General features: G+C 38.7%; 1 protein-coding gene across 2 annotated transcripts in view; it reads left to right on the forward strand.

Moving 5' to 3' along the window:
- The window catches only part of TBC1D30 (TBC1 domain family member 30), a 53,548-nt gene that overhangs the window by 4,454 nt on the left and 31,700 nt on the right, over positions 1-17,394 (forward strand). The gene's annotated exons all lie outside the window — the stretch shown is intronic.

Here is a 17,394-nt window from a genome sequence, read left to right on the forward strand (position 1 = left end):
TAGAATGTATGATAAAATCAGCACACTGTGCTGTACTTCTAGCTTGTGAGATATGTGAATGAAGAGTTTCATTTTAATAATGCCTTTTTTTACCCAAATGTAAATAAAATTCTCTGATGATGAAAACTAGTAAGAGAAAAATCAAAGTGGTGGCCTCATGGCAAACATGGCACTTGTTTCTCTTACTCTTGTGATTTTGACTTATTTGGGGAAATAATATATTTGGAAAAGATATATGTTTCTCCAGGAGTACTATAAACTATTTCAAGTCCATATTAGAAACAAGCAGAGTGCTTTATGCACTTAATTATATCATTTCAGAAAAGCAGATTTCAGTAAAAACCCCCAAGTTTTTCCAGCTGTCATCTAAAGACTATGTGAAAGACATCTCCTTTATTTGATATAGTGACAGCTTGCTTTCATTACTAAATATATTTTGACTGATCAAATTGCAAACCAGAAGTTCCTTGAATCACAAATTTTGATTTTAATTAAAACAACGCCCAAAGACAACCAACAACCCAAACCAAAACCATATATTATCTATCATTTATTTAGAAGTAAAAGCATCCAGATTAATTCTAAGGCTGGCTGGCTGGAAGGAAGCAGGAGTGCTTAAATCTGATTCAATATCAAATAAGCTGAAGTTACAGAAACAGAAAGTTCACTAATATTCTCTTGTATTTTTAATGAAGAAATAATTTTAGTAGAAAATTTCCTGAAGATATAAATAATTTCTCTGTCATAGCTGTGTCACTATGGTGGTGCTATGTACTTGTAAAAACTTTAAATGGGCCTCATGCTGTGTTCAGAAAGATCCTTAGTATTCTTTCTTGTAACACTTGTTTAGAAGCTATTATTAAAGTATTAATCTTCTGTTATTTGAGGATTCCTTCTGTATAGAATTCTCTAAGATAACAATAAACATTTGCTTTCTAGTTTTTCTTTTCCTTTTTCTGGTTTGATTTAATGCAGAACCAGTAGAGGGAGACAGAATATTTTATTTTGTGCAGAACTAGAGGTGTATCGATACAAAAGCCATCAACCTTCCTTAACCATGAAAGGAAGTGCTTTACAAATGTGGTCAGACAAGAATTGGATAAAAAAGATTTAGCATCAGATTGTCAAATAAACGTTATTCACAAAGGAAATATTAGTTTCCATATGTGAAATAGATGATAAACAGTGACAAATGGCTTTTTAATTATGACTGCGATCATTAATTCCCACATGGTTGTCAAAGTTATTCAGAAGCTCCTGACTAAAGAAACTGAATGTTTTGGAATCCTGCTACAGAAATTCAGAGGGTTATGCCTGTATTTATGTTTTTGTGTTTGCAATCTCTTTGAGTGTATCTTAACTGGATAGAAAGGCAGCGTGAACTGGCATCATCTGGGCATAGATTTGTCCCCTGCATGTCCCCAGAGCATGGACAGTTTCCTGGTAGAAGGCTGGTCTTATGAAGTCTCCTCAATTTCTGAGAACAAGGTTCTGTCTCTATAGCATCAACTTTTCTCACAGGAAGGAGACTGGGAAAGCATTGGCTGATGTTATTTGCACAGATTGATGAGGAAAGAACTGAGCAAGATCACATTACCGTGTGTACCTGGAAAATGCAACTTAACATGCAAAAGTACTCGTACATCTAGATTAAATTTCTATTTTCTGTCTCCTTATTCCCTTCTTCCATCAGTCCTACCGCATCTCTGTGTCCTGTCTTTTTTTTTTTTTTTCTTGCCAAATGCTTTGTTAGCTTTTCTTACATGACCCAGTCTTTAAATATTGGGCTTCTCAGCTCTGTTCCATTTTGCCCATCCCTGCATCTTGTCTATCTTGCAATGTCTACCCAGATTACTTCCTATCCCTGAGTTTTCTTCACATTATTCCTTGGTCCCCTTCAGATGTTCTTGTCTTTTTCCTGCATGTACTAATTATCTACTTGCCCATTTTCTCCATCCCTCCTCTTTCCTCAACATGGTTACAAAACCAAGCCAGAATTTAACAATTTTTAGTTCACAGGGTACAAGGTTGGTTAAAGGTGTATGAAAAACTTTAACACATTATAATGTGGACACAGCTAATATTGATTTGATTAAACTTGATTAGATTCTTGGAGGAGAGGAAAATTTTTCACAATGAAAACAATCAGTCACTGAAATAATCTCCACAGGAAAGTGGTGGATTCCTCAATGTTGGATGCTTTTAAGATTAAGATAGGATGCTTTTTAAGATAGACAGGATGCTGGACCATCTTGTCTAGACCATGCTTTTGTTGAGAAAAGCTGGCAATCCTTGAGGTCCTTTCCAGCCTGGTATTCTGTGATTCGGTGATTGATTTCACTCTGGATCAGGTGTCTTGCAACATGGGGCAAGTACTTATGTACATATGTAGTAATTCATGCATATCAAATTTTGCTTGTGGCTTATCTGTCTCTTCCCATTCACTTCCCAGTAGTTTGATGTACTGTTGCAGTTATATAAATATGCTTTAACCTGGAACACCCCAACTGCTCTGGTTTAATTTTTTATTTCTTCGTGAAGACTTGAGTTACTCAGTGGATATTGCTGCTATGGCAGTGTAGTGGAGGTGGGCTGGGCACTGGTTAGCAAGGATTTTCTGATCCATTCTGTGTCCTGTGCTGGATTGCCAAGAGCAAGGTAATGGAGCAGTTAGAAAAGGAGACAACCTGTATTTAGTGATGCTGAAGCTTGGCGCAGTGGGGATGGTAGTTGTGTGCTTGGTCTGTCAGCTGCACTGGACCACTGGGCAGCAGTTCTTTTGGATGGTGAAGTCCACCTGCTGGTCCCTTGAGATGGGCATGCACAAGCAAAAACGCTTTAGATCTAAGTGTGATCTTAACTGACTTGTTTACTGTTATCCAGCATTATTAAAAAATTGTGTAATTTTTGAAGATATTACTGAAGAGCCTTTCAAAAGAGCCACCTCTAATGATGAATATAAAATTAAGTGCCATTTGACCAACATACTTCATTCAGCTTCAGCCTGCAAAGCTTCTGGAAAATCTGGAAGCTTATTCAATTGCAGTTGGAGCCTGGGCTGAGAAGGATTACTTTTCTTCTAACATTAGGCTTGGAGGAGGAGGACTGCAAACAGCAACCTTCATTACTGTGCATCAGGGCATGAAGAAATGTTTCAATAAGTAGGTGTGTGTCATGTTTAGTATTTGCTAATATAAATTAGGTTGTGTATTCTGAGTATCTGTTAGTTAGACTAGGAGAGAGTTTGAGTGTTGTCAAACATAATAACAGCTGTGTGGAAGGCAGGCTGACAACTAATCACTAACAGAACAATCCTGAGGAGTTTTTAGGCAGTGAATTCCATGGTTACTTTCTTTTGATGAGAATATCATCTTGGAACTGGTCTTTAAGCAGCACAGCCAGGATGGTGGGACTTGGGGAGTAATTTAACAGAGCAGCAAGACAGTGAAGTTCTGGTATAGCACTGTGTCCCATCCCTCTCATAGGATATCCTTCTAGAGAACTATCAATATAGTACCCAGATTTAAAGTGTGATTGTGCTGCTGATGTGATGTGAACACAGAGTATGATCTTGCAAATAATGAATTTTGACGTCTTTGATCACTTGATGAGCAGTAGCATTGGTAAGCCCTAGGGACAGAGATCACCCCACTGCACTGTCTCCAGCCACCTCTTCAGGATGATCTGTGCTAGCCCCACAATGCTGACTGGTGTGTGAGTCAATAGAGGCCCTTGTCAGGCTAATTAAAAAGACTTTGACTGCCGTCTTCTCTTGCTGTAAAAACAAAACTGTAATATAAATTCTAAATTGGCAAACTGTGCAGTCAGTTTCCTTACAAACCTGGCAAATTGTGTGATTGTGCAGATTTGGTACCTCTCAGAGGCCACTTTGAGGCTAATTTCAGTTTCTTAACTCGTAAGGTGAAGTAAAGTTCATTTACTTTTCTGGTATTGAAAAGATAATTTTTTCTTTCTTTTTTCTTGAAAGAAAGAGCCTGGGTTTGCTGTCTAATTTGGTCATATATCAACTGAGAAGTTCTTGTGGTCTGTGTCGCTACAGAATATTAGATTAAAAAGGTGGCAGGAACTAAGTGCTTAGAGGATAACAGAACCTGGAATCCTCACTTTTGAGGGAAATTCTGCTTTAAGGATACAGCAACCAAAATATCTTGTTCCAGCATGAAATAAAACACCCACTCACAAGAGTCAATTGCTTATGAAGCAAAATTCTGAAAGCTTGCATTTCAAACTAAAATGCTTTGTTCAGATGCCTTTTTCATTTCATCTTATGTAACGAGCTATTTTCAAGTAAGATGATAAAATGTTTAATGCTAAAAAGAGTCAAGATCATGCTTTTAGCATTTAGAAATCTGTTTTCCTCAAAGATGACATTTGGATGTGAAGGACTTTGCTTTCCACAGACTGATATTTTATGTCAGACCTTTCTATTACAGTGGTTTCAACCAACTGTATTACAGAGATTTCCTGGGAACATTCAGCAAGCCATCTCTGCAGCTCACTCCCTAGCTGCTCAGCACTGGGATTGCCAGGCTGGTTAGGGAGCTGAAGAACCCACATGCATTCCTAAGCCATATGTTTTCCTTCTGAGTCTGTAGGAGTTATGTGAATCCTTACTTTTCTGCATCACATACGTTCCTAACTACTTTTTCGCTAACTCTCACCACTGAAGTGTCTTATGTCTGCCAAAAGTACCTCCCAGCCTCCTCAGAACAAATACTATCTCATAGTTGGCTAAAATTCAAGCAATTCTTGAAAATGGCTTTCAGGATTAAACTAAACAAACTCTTGGTGACTGCTTCAACTAGCATCAGGAGCCAGAGGTAAGATTGCCTTTGTTAAAGGCCCTGTTTCAAGTGACTCTGGGCTGTGCTCAGTATCAGCACAGGGTATAAGACTACACCTGACTGGCACTTTTTTCTTTTAAGCGTCATTCTACTGCTACCGTTAATAGGGAATTGGCTACATTTGGAGCTGGGGTCACTGCTGCTGGTAAATTCCTGGGAACAGTGTGGAGCCTGCTGACTAAGAGATCATTATGTCCTTGAAGAAGGTGCTGCCTTCTGGCTCACTGCTGCCACTCATATTCCAGTTCAGTCAGCTGCTGTGTCTGGAGAGGTGAGATTTTCCTCACAGAGGGAGATGCCAGGGGTTCAGGGCTAGGTGGAAGCTGAGCGAAAGATGCAGCTGACCTCAGGGCACTTGCCTCTAAGAAGAGCGAGCCTTCAGTTTCCTGTTCACTTCTGCCTGTTGAGCTTCAAACTTGGCCCCAAATGTGCCTCACACAGAAACAGGTGGCTGCTGTGAGACGTATCAGCTCTTCCTTCACCCACAGCAGTGTGGTGAGACCTGGGAGACAGACCCTGGTCAACCAGCTGTGGTGTCTCCCTTCTGTATAAGCTGTGGGCCCTGTGAAATGGATAGCCATGTTCCTGCAGCCTTCCATCTCACCACACTTGGAATACTTGCCCTAGGAGATGGCAGACATCTGGGGTGAGGGTGTAGTGGGGCTAACTTGGCCTGTCTGAAGTGTGTTGTGTAGGTGTGTTCTGTAGTTGGCTTCAGCCTCTAAAATGAAAGGTGCACCCTGCAATGGCCACCTGAGTGGTGAGAGAATCAGCCATTGGTTTTCTAACTGCAAATTATTTCCTCCCTCCCTCCCTCCCTCCCTCTCTAATAAATACTTCAGCAGTGTTTTTTAATGATGTAGAAACTTGGTGGGATAGTAACAGCCCAATGTGGTTACAACATAAATGTTTTGCAGAATAAATATTTCATTGTTTATCATGGAACTGAACAGTAAATTCAGTAAATCATTCTGTAAGCAATAATCAATCTGGCTGTTCAATCTAGGCCTGGTTTGTGACAGAAAATACAGATTGTTTGGTATAGGGATGTACAGATCACAGAGTCATGATCAAATTCTTGTCCTGCAGCCTTTGGTGTAGGATGTAACTATCCTTTGTCAGTGTGCTAGCAGCTGTGATAACAGTGAAATTGGTTGAGTTAGTGCTACACTGGAGGTTGTGTTTATTTTGGGCATGCATACAACTTGGAGGCTGACTGCTTAGCTGCTTCTCCATATTTTTCTGTGTAACAGTAATCCTGTTGCTGTTGCAAAGTCATAGCTAACCTCACAGGATTAGCTTTGTAATGCATGTAGAGTTTTGACTCCACTGAATTACACTTTTCATAACAGCTGTGCCATGGGAAGCTGATATATTGGGGAGTGCTTGTTATATAAAATACTTCCTTAGTATTAGAAATAGGGATTAATGCAACAGATTATTGTGTGTGGATCTTTTTGGATTACTTATCAAGCAACACATATAGTATTTCTATACCAATTTGCCTGCAAAAAGTGGTTCTCAAACCACTGATCTTTTATTACTCTGGTACTGCAGTAACTTTGGGAGGTGGGATTTCATTAGCTCCAGTTGAGGAGGTATGCTGGAGGAAGGACGCTGCTATATGGAAGCAACAAAGTCAGAACAGCGTGTTCTCTGTTTACAGTCCTCGTCAGTCAGTCCTGACGGTAGAAATAACTGGCATGCACTGCTGTTCCCTTTGCTCATTTGCAGCTATTCAGATGGATACCTGATCAACGGTAAAGTTTTGTTAGTCTAATAGTTCCCTGAAAAACTGCAAGGGCTTTCATTCAGTCACCCAGGGATTATTGTGATTAAATGAGGTGAAGTGCCAGTTTCCAGGTAGGTTCAGGGAGAGTGTGAAACAGCTCATCCCACTGCAGCCCAGCAGCTGCAGGTCTCCCCTGGGGCAGGGTGAGTATTGGCCATGGGGGAAGGAGTGAGGTGCAGGGCCCAGCTGAGCAAACGGCTCAGCCTGCATGTCTGTGTGCAAAAGTGTTTGTGTGCTTTGCTGCAAGGCGTTATCAGCAGCCAGGCTAGAACCTAGGAGCTCATGGCACTAATGGCAATTTGCAAGGAGGCTGGCTCTACAACCAGTGGTGCCAAAGGCCACATGGGAAGCAGTGATGTGTGAGAAATGTACCTGAGTACATTCATATTTCTCAAATCTTTCCAGTTCTGAACTGATGGTATATCTGCTCCAATACCTGCAGGTAGTGAGAGCCATGGCATCTGTGGCAAATGTTGAACAATCAACATGTAAAGGTTTGTGTGTATAAGCTCACAGCAGGGGTGGCTGTGTGAGCTGCATAACTGTAATATAATGTCATTTCAGTCTTTAATCTTATTCTGACAAGCTTTTGGATGTGGAAACAGCCCGAGAGAAAAAGTTCTCTTAGATTGTATGCATAGTCTTTCACACTTGTCTAGCTGAGCACTGCCTCCTCTTTTATTCTGCTGGGGGTTACACTTCTGTACAAGAAATGATGCTGTTCTTTTTCCTACTGAAATGCTCTTTTCTAAAAAGAAAACCCAAAAAATAACCCCAAACACTGTGAACTTGTAGGAGGGTTAATGGCACTTCAGTGAAAATACTCAATAGAGTATATGGCTTTTAAGTAACACAGATTCATTTTATCTCCAAGTGGTACATGCTAAACATTCTTTGGTCACATTAGCCTTTGAAGAAAAGATTTCCTGGATACTGAAGATCAAATGGAGGATAACAGCTGCTTGGGATAATTAGTGCTAGGAATAGACTGATTTATGGAGTATCAGGCAGTGCCAGCAGCTATGTTTCTGCAGCTTTCAGATAGCTTGGTGTTTAAAAACAAGATGCTAGAAAAGTGGGCTGTGGAACTCTGTCTGTTTGGATCAATAGCCCTGCTTATAATTCTGCACTGGAGCAGCTCTAAAGGAAGAGTTAAATGTGAATCTCAGATTTTTAAAACGTTTTTCTCCTTGAAGCTGTTAATAACCTGAATTTGGTTTACTGAGCAGTAAATGAGTGCTCCTCAAATACCCTTGAAGTTTGCCAGAGAAGTCAAGTCTATGTTCCATCTCCCCATTAGATCATCTTACTTACAAGCCTATGATTTTTCTTTTTGTTAGTAAAAATTGGAACCTTTTTGCTATGTTTTTTTTCAGCAGTAAAACAGCTTCTAAATTTAGTTCTCTATCAATTATTGGTAACTTCTTAAAATCACAGAACCTGGTACTTATCAACGTGTTTTCCTTGCCATCTCTACAATACATATGCCCAAATACAGACGATGAACAGTTTTGGGTTCTTGGGCTGGATTAGGCATCATTAATAGCTAACATTTTATTTGTGTGTGTGTTTGCATGGTTTTTGTTGTTTGGTTGGGTTTTGGGGTTTTTTTCCCCCAACATGTTATTCCTAATTTCTTGTCTTGTTCAATGTTCATTGGCAGAAATAGCTATTGGACCTTAGCTCCTGAATGAAAAATAATTATACAGTGAAATTAAAGGAAGTCAGAGTGGGGAGGTAATCTATGTACAGAGCTGATTTTTTTTTTTAAATGTATACTAATCTGAAGAGCTAAATATTACTGATATTTATAGTAATATCTAGAGAGGTCTAGAAGTCAGGTGGCTATTGAGCTGGACAAACTAGAAATCACTAGACAAATAGATGGTACAAGACTCTTTAAAAAACAAACTTAATGAGACAAGATTACTTGAAGGCTGGCAGAAGAAGCACATGTTTAAAGAAGTGAAGTGAGTTGTCCCGAGCTATGCAGTAGTAAGTTAATAGTCAGAGCTTTGTTGTTAGCCACACTCGTGCTTGTGTGGTGTTGTATATGCTTAAAATCAATTTTAATGGTTCTAGGCTTCAGTACTAAATGAGTCTTTGATTAATCCTAAACACATCCAATTCAATAAATTTGCCCTCTAAGAGTAGGTTATGAACTGAAGTTTTGTCATTTAGCTGTTGAGTCTAAAATCTTTGAGTAGTAATGTTGGAACTGATAACTATTTACTCCTCTTAACCTCACAAACTTCATTAAAAAAAAAACAAACTCTGCATCAAATTTACTTAAATGATGAACGTGTGTATTTTTTTCAAGAAGTGGAGGTGGTGGTTTGAGGTTCCTTTGCTTTGCTAGCTGCTTCTGTTTCCAACACTTTGAGAGTATGCTCTGTGAAGCTGTGGCCCACTTGGGAGATGAAGAGAATTAGGTGGTCTGGAGGACTTGGGGTTGCAATAGCTTCACGTACATACACAACTTTCTTATGAACTAGTGGCATCTACAAATGGGAACCAATGCATACATGATCCAAAAACTGGGGTGGTGGTGCAGGCCTTGCTATTGACTGATGAAGGTTTGTGGTTCCACGAGCTATATGGTGCTTATATGAGCTTCTCCTGGAGTCAGCACCATTCCCCTCCCCAACTCCAGAGGGGATCATGTTTCTGTTCCTGTGGAGGCCATGTGTACTGGGAGAGAGGATCTGTGCTGGGAGCTGGACTCTTGTCCTTGGGCAGTGCAGGACAGACTGGCTCTTTGCTACATGTCTAAGGAAAGCCTTCCATGGGCTGAACCTAGTCTTGGCTGCATGTCCTCAGCATTAGTGCAAATAAGTATGAATCAATGTATAAAAACTTCTATGTATAAATGTGGTCCATTTCCATAATTCCTGGCCCAAAGCAAAGAGATTTCATCATTAATAATTTTTTAAACTTTGGCAATTAATTTTTAATCTAAAATCTTTCCAAGAGTTCTATTTGTGGATAAATCTTGTCTTGGGGATATAGGATCATTTTGCTTTTTTTTATTATGTTGGGCAGATAAAAATCCTGCTGTTTCTGAAATAGCAGTTCAGATCAATGAAGCTGGTGATTCACACTATAAAATTCAATTTGTATGCTAGATGCTAAGCAAATCAGATTCTAATAAAGGAAGAGAAGTTCAGGTTTTAGATCTGGGACCTGCTATGACCTCCATTTTTCTGCAATATTATCTTAAGCATAACCACAAATCATATCTGTCAGAATTCTTTTTTTTCATGTATTGCATTAGTTTTTCTGCTGAGTTGGTGATTTTTTTTTTTTTTTTAAATATCATGTAGCATTTAAGCAGGATTCCAGAGTGTGAGTACTGGCCAAGATATGCATTTACTTCATATTGTTTAGCAAGGTTAGGAAACATTTCTTAACTTTTATAATTATATTTTTCAGATTTTTTTTTTTTATTTTGTAGGCTTCTTCAACAATTTCTCTTCTTAATATATGCTTTACCAAAATAATGTTTTGAATTTCTTTTGTAGACACAAATAATTTCTCTGACGAAAAGGACATTTGCTCTCACTTCAATCCATTACTTTGTATTTAATTTAAGAGGTGTTCTCTCTATATTTTATCGACCATGTAAGCATTGCTATGACTTTTATTCCAGTTGTTAACTCTAGACTTTGAGCTTCTGGTTTCTACAGCAGTTAAAATATATAGCAGTTAACGTGCTTTAACAGTGCTTGCATGAAACATCTTTTAGCTTGCTCATGAGATGCAGCTATCTAGCTTTACTGCTATAGTTGGCACATGAAAGCAATAAGTAAAATAAATTGATTCTCCCCCTCCTTTTATTTTCTTCATCACTGTTCCTCAAGTGCCAATTATAACTTCAGAGTTTATTTATGCATTTGAACCAAATTTTAAAAAATGCAATAAGAAACCTAGATGCTGTTGTTGAATTACAGACACACAGCCAATTTTTCAACATGGAGATATCTATCAACTTATCTATCATTTTTCTCTGATTAAGAGTTTATTAGAAGCATGTGAAACATAGCATTTGGAAGCTTCTGCAAGCTCCTTTTTTTGTTGGATGTACTTTCCTCCTTTTGGAATACAACATATATATGAACAAAGAATTAAACATAAAGTGGACTTCAGTGTTGGATTAATTACTTGTTTTAGTGTTTGTACGTATATTTTCATGACTGCTAGTGTGTGTGCTTTCCTTATGGTCATTCTAGGTCTAGTCTGTCTTCCTCTTGTTGCTTTCATATCCAAAACTCTTCACAACCTACTTTTTTCTCTGTTGTCCCATCCTTATAATTCCTTACTTAGTATTCAAGCTTGGCTCGTGCCTTCTACCTCCATCCCACGTGTGTTTTAAAACAAGTATGTTTTCAATCCCCCCCCTATGCTGGCATTTTCTTATAGATGTTTCACCATGTTGAACATGTTGATGATTAAAACCTGATCTCTTAGCACTCTGACCTTATGTGTTCATAGTGTGTCCCTTGGAGTTCATCTCTGCCATGAAGGCCATAGAAACAATAGCAGCTCTTATATTAAGAATACTGTCCACTATGCTATTCAAAATCATCTGGCTGTTGACCTGTACTTCTCTGTCTGATAATGTGTTTTGTCTTCTTTCTTTCTTTCTTTCTTTCTTTCTTTCTTTCTTTCTTTCTTTCTTTCTTTCTTTCTTTCTTTCTTTCTTTCTTTCTTTCTTTCTTTCTTTCTTTCTTTCTTTCTTTCTTTCTTTCTTTCTTTCTTTCTTTCTTTCTTTCTTTCTTTCTTTCTTTCTTTCTTTCTTTCTTTCTTTCTTTCTTTTCTTTTCTTTTCTTTTCTTTTCTTTTCTTTTCTTTTCTTTTCTTTTCTTTTCTTTTCTTTTCTTTTCTTTTCTTTTCTTTTCTTTTCTTTTCTTTTCTTTTCTTTTCTTTTCTTTTCTTTTCTTTTCTTTTCTTTTCTTTTCTTTTCTTTTCTTTTCTTTTCTTTTCTCTTTTCTTTTCTTTTCTTTTCTTTTCTTTTCTTTTCTTTTCTTTTCTTTTCTTTTCTTTTCTTTTCTTTTCTTTTCTTTTCTTTTCTTTTCTTTTCTTTTCTTTTCTTTTCTTTTCTTTTCTTTTCTTTTCTTTTCTTTTCTTTTCTTTTCTTTTCTTTTCTTTTCTTTTCTTTTCTTTTCTTTTCTTTTCTTTTCTTTCTTTCTTTCTTTCTTTTTAAGCAGGAGGTCTGAGGTTTTACTGTACTTGTGCAGTACCTGTAGCAATAGTGCTGGAGCCCAGAATTAGGATTTACAGGCACTGCAGTGAATACAGATAGCTTTAATAGTATATCAGGCGTACTCAGTTGTTTAAGTTTGTTGTCCTCTATTATTGGCCTAATAAGGTGAACTAATTGCTGTCTTGTGACCAAGCAAAATTAGTCTAAGCTCCTTTTTGTTTCCCACATAGATAGTTCTGAGTTAAATCTCTGCCTTGTTCTTTCAGTGTAACTGTTGAACCATACATTAAAAGTTTCCCCATCACATCTGTTTTGTAATGTCGGTAAGGTTTTCGGGTTTTTTTCTGAAATATTTGAGGTGTCTGTGATCTGTGCTGCATGATGTTTAAAAAACATTACTCCGTTTCTATTTTTTGGGAATTCTTTCAATTCTCTCCTTTTAAGCTCTGGGAGCAGTCCATTCCCAGTGATGGGCCTGGAATGAAATAAGCCACCCTTTGTGCCCAGCCCATTGGCACTAGTTGCTGTCACTTGTGTGCTTAGGGTTGCTGAATTATCAGCAAATTTAAATTATCCTATTCTCAAAAGTAGTTTGGCCTAGGAATGCCAGATACTACAAGCTTATTAATGGTGTGGTGGTGAGATATGATGACATAGGAGAGTTAATAATTTGTGAAGTAATGCATTTGAGTATTAGTATATTCAGTGTTAGCTTGATGTGGTTATGTTGTAGACAGGTTTAAGAAAAGCTTCTGGCTTACTGCTGAGGAGTTTTTTTTAAGAACTCAGAGAAAACAGGACTTTTTTGCACTACTAGATCGAGTACAGATCTGGGAGATGGGTTTATGCAGTTCTGCTGTTGCAGCCTGTAGCCCTGGTACTATACAGATGTTAAGTCCTTCTGCACGTACTTCATTCATTTGAACAGTTATGTATCTACAAATGGAAAGAGGTTATGAGTAGGTTCTGGGAGATTACAGGCACATCTTGTATGTCTGTTTTAGCAGCCTGCAAGGCTTTTGAAGGCTTTCACATGCTCACCTACATGATCCAATTGCATAAGCATCTTGTGCTACTCCAGGAAAAACCAATGGATTGAGGGACTGCAGTCAGCCTTACCTGCACTGATTCACTGCCTAGGAATGTGGTGCCTCCCTAGATGGAAAACTGGTGATCACAGCTCCATCCCGTTGTGCTGTAAACTGCTTTCACAACTGATTTGCAGGTGTATTATATTTTCAAGTGCTTTCACTAATGCTGGAAAACTTTGGCGTACTTCTCAGGGTGTATGTGTCAAAAGTTTCAAGAAGCAATATGACTATGAACATTATTCAACTTGGAAGTACACTCACTAGATGTAACTGTCTATCACTCCCAAAGAATAAATTACAACATACACTTCTGGGCAGGGGATGCTTGCTCTATTGAGGGGACCTTCTTGTCTCCCCTCATCAATCCTGTCCTAGTGTATGCAAGTATGTAGTACTAAAGGCAGGAATGGATAATGTGTGTGGGAAGACAAGGGGAGAATTTGGTAAACAAAATCAAAACCCCTCAACTGAAGTTCCTAACAAAGAATTTTGAGTCTGAAGTCCTCATGGCTGAGTCCTGATTGTGATAGCTGAAGGATCATGTAGTGCATATGCAGTTGTGAGCATCTCACATGAGTTACAGACTTGTAGATTAATTTCCTGTTGAAAGATATATACCATACTAAGCAGTACTATTTTAATGATTGTCTCTAGATTAGTCCTCAATAGGTATGGCTAAACAACAAGCAAGCAGTGTTGTTTTTCAGATATCTTACCTATAAACAAGAGAATTCCCCAGCTCCTCTGTCATAAGCTCACCAAGAACGAGTGTGCTGTTTCAGGGCTTCCTTAAAAAGAAGGCTGTATTAAAGTGTAATTTCCATGCTCGCAGTTTTTGAAGGGGGAAATAAGTAATAAGGTTTTGTGCCTGAAGTCTAAAGGAAGAGGAAACGCTTGACTAGTTGCATGCTTCCTAAGACTAAATCATATAAATTTTGTTCTCTATTCCTGGAAATCATAGATGTTGTTTCCTGTCCCTTGTCTAGTTTATATTCGTGATGAATACCTTTGTAGACAAGGATTGGCTCTGCAGTTTTTGTCTGTGATATCTAAGATAGGACACAGCAAAGTCTTGACCTCTTTTGTGACATTTGTGTACAAAGTGATACAAATGATGACTAATGCAATGAAAAGGTTTAAAATATTACAGCTGTGTTGATGAGACTGTGGTGTGTGAACGCACTGCACCATTTGCCTGAGCCCTGCTTTCAACAAGTGTGTAGAATTAACCTTCTCTAGGCACAAAAACACTACCAAAAATTTGTTTTTGTATTTTTTCTGGAACCATCCTTTGTGCAGTACAGACAGCTCTGGATTACTTGTCCAGCAACAGAAACCAGCTTGATGGCAGAACTGAACCTGTTACTCCATAATCATGTTTCTCCTTCTGCGTAACACAAACCTCTCCATAGGCTCCCTTGTTAGGTGCTTCTGCAACAGTGATGCAAACAGGTACACAAAGCAGTGCTGCAGGCTCTGTGCTTGGTGGTCCACACAATAGTTGCAGGTAGCTGGTGGATCACGGCAGGCATGCAATCCCTGCACTGTCTGAGGGAGCACGTCAGTACCGGGGGTTGTGGGCAGAGCACTATGGGCGGAGCAGGAGGGGATGTTCCCCTTGCAGGCTGAGGTGGGAGGAGTGCAGGGCTGTGCCACCTCACAGGCCTTTGTGTTCAAGGGAACTTTTATATTCATGCTGTAGCACCCGTGCCCAACAAGCCAGAGACCTCTTTTCAAGCTGTCAGAGGTGGCTCCATCTTGTGTGTTGGAGGAGTGTGAAACTCCAGGTGGGATGTGCTTGTTTTTAGGCTTTTAGGAACAAGCAGAAGGAAGCAGGACTGTTTTTTCAGAGGGGATGTTTAATAATAGAACACACATAGAACTGGGTAGGATAGGAATTCTGTGCTCCAATGGTGGAGGTGGTTTAATGGGCTAAATGTATTTAAAATAGTTTTGCCTTCTCGGGGAATCTCAAACTGGCTTACATTTTCTTGTCTCTAACGTGGACATACTTCATTCCATTTGTTTTCTCTCGTATTCATTTGAAAATGATTTTTTTTTCTTTTGAGCCCCATGGAGAACTACAATACACATCGAAACATATGTTGGTTCATTTGCTAACTTCTGTAGAGCTATTTGAAACCCTGTGGTAAGAGGGTTACATTTTCTGGATACATTTTTTGGGACCTTCAAAGTAGTATATGGAGCTCTGGGGCTTAGCAGACAATGATCCTATGATTTGGTCAATACAACTGGTTTTCCCCTGTGGTTGCAATACGTTTCCCCCCCTCATCCTATTGGTATATATTTCTTTCTGATACTTGCCGTTCATCAGCTGTTGTAGTGCTGCTGTTTAAGTGTAATTTCCAAAATCCTCTTGGATGAACCATATTACAGTATTATCATACAATGTATCTACTTCATTTTTTCATGGGTATGTGTCACTTTAAGTATTTTTGCTGACATTGGTGTTGAGAATTGTGGCAAATAAGCTTTCTTCCCGGACTTTGACTGTTTTACTGGGATGTTGTGATGCAAATCAGAATTAAGAGAGGTCTCTACAATTTTCTGTGAAATAAAGGGGAGGATGTGGAGTTCATGAAATACAGTAACCCAGCTGAAGATATCTTACCGTTTTTAGTATTTTAATAACATTCAGTCTCCTCAGCACACATCAGAAGAGACATGGTGAATTGTGCCTTCTAGTAATCCTGGGCTTGGGCAGTTAAAGCTCCATGTAAACAAATAGATTCTTTAAAAGGAAGATTGCTCTGTGGCCCCATTTCTGCTGCTGTTCCTGTTGCTGCCTCATCTGTTGGTACTCATTGTCCCTTTCTGGCAGCCGGTGTTTTACCTCACTGTCCCAGTGCAGACAGAAGTAGACTAAAGAATGGAGAGGTTTAAGGTAAATGGAGTTGGTCAAAACCTGGTGTTAATCTTGGTACTGACCATCCTGAGGTTGATTGTAATAAAGGAACAAGAATACACATAGTATTCTTAAGGAGTTCTCTGGCCTTAAAATAGCATGTGTAGCAAATGGTGGTAATATTGTAAAGTGGTATCAAATAACAAGGTAAGGTTTTCTAGAAAGTGACTCTGTTGTGTGGGAGGGAATACATGCACTACACAGAGATGTGGAAAAAGCAAAGACTTAGGTTGATTATTGCAAAATACTGGAGCTGAAATATCTTGCCTGGCCAAATATTTTGATTTTTTTTTCCCCCCTCAAATGGGGGAATGTCATCTGTCTTGTCAGTAAATGCAGATTTACGTGCTTGTGGACATGACCAGACTTCTGTGCACTGGTGAATCAAACTAGATTCATGATGGTCTACACGTCTTGTCACAGGCAGTTTAGGGGCTTTGCCTGGTCGGTGATTAAAACCCAATGCCATCCACTTTTCTAGAAGCTAGGTTCTAGCTCTTAAGATATGTGTATGTATGCTTAATGGGAGGCTTATCCCTGCATCCAAAATCCATTTGTACTAATGATCCAGTGAGTCATCAAACTGGTATGTATGGCTTGGCTTCTTCATTTTGTCTCCTGAAGTTCAATTTGGCATTATTTCCTTCAGAATAACATTGTATTAATTGGCTGGCATGCAGGAAAGCTCCTTAATGGTATGCTTGGAAGTATCTGTGTGCCCAGTCTCAGTATGATTGTCCTGATTGTTTCCAGTTTTCTTGTAGAGACAAGATGACAAGGAGGAGAAAGAGCAATAATGGGGATATTGAATTCTCTTTTTGAGAGCTGGTAATCTTCATCAGTTAAATATTGATGTCTTTCTTAGACGTGATTTTTAATTGTTTAAAAATTGTAGGTAACGCAGTTTAGAGCAATGACTGATTCTCACTGTCTGGATAATGAGTGGTTTCTGAACCACTTTTATTTGGTTATGGCTTCTGAGACTTTGGGCAACAGAATGTGGTGTTGGATTAGTCAGTCTTGAAATGATCCAAGAACGATGTGGTGCTATTTGCAAAAGGTGCTCAGACAAGAGGAGAATAATATTACAGAGATAATACATCTATTTCTGTATTTAAATGTTGCTGTTATAGTCCTGTTGGTACAATCTGTACACCTAGGGAGACTAATTGATTTCAAATTTGATGCTTTAACCACTAAATCATCATCTCCAGCTGGCACTGAAATAGAGTGATTTACATCATCTACATCAGCAGGGAAGTGTCACCTTTGTTAAAAAAAGAACCACCGACACACAGACTTAATTATCTATTCAGAGTGCAAGCTAACAGCTCAAATGTAGTGACTTTTCTCCAAAACCCAAGCAGATATTTAAAGAGGCATGATCAAAATCACACTTCTCTGAAAGCTCAACAGTGACTTCTAAAGATAGTTATAACTCACGTAAAAAAGGGCTTGATTCTCTGTTTCATATTGTGTATCTTTTATATAATTAGCTTTACTGCTTATCTGTTGGCA

This window comes from Chamaea fasciata, unplaced genomic scaffold (genome assembly GCF_029207755.1).
Source record: "Chamaea fasciata isolate MVZ Bird 193981 ecotype frontalis unplaced genomic scaffold, bChaFas1.0.hap1 SCAF_5, whole genome shotgun sequence".
NCBI lineage: Eukaryota > Metazoa > Chordata > Aves > Passeriformes > Sylviidae > Chamaea > Chamaea fasciata.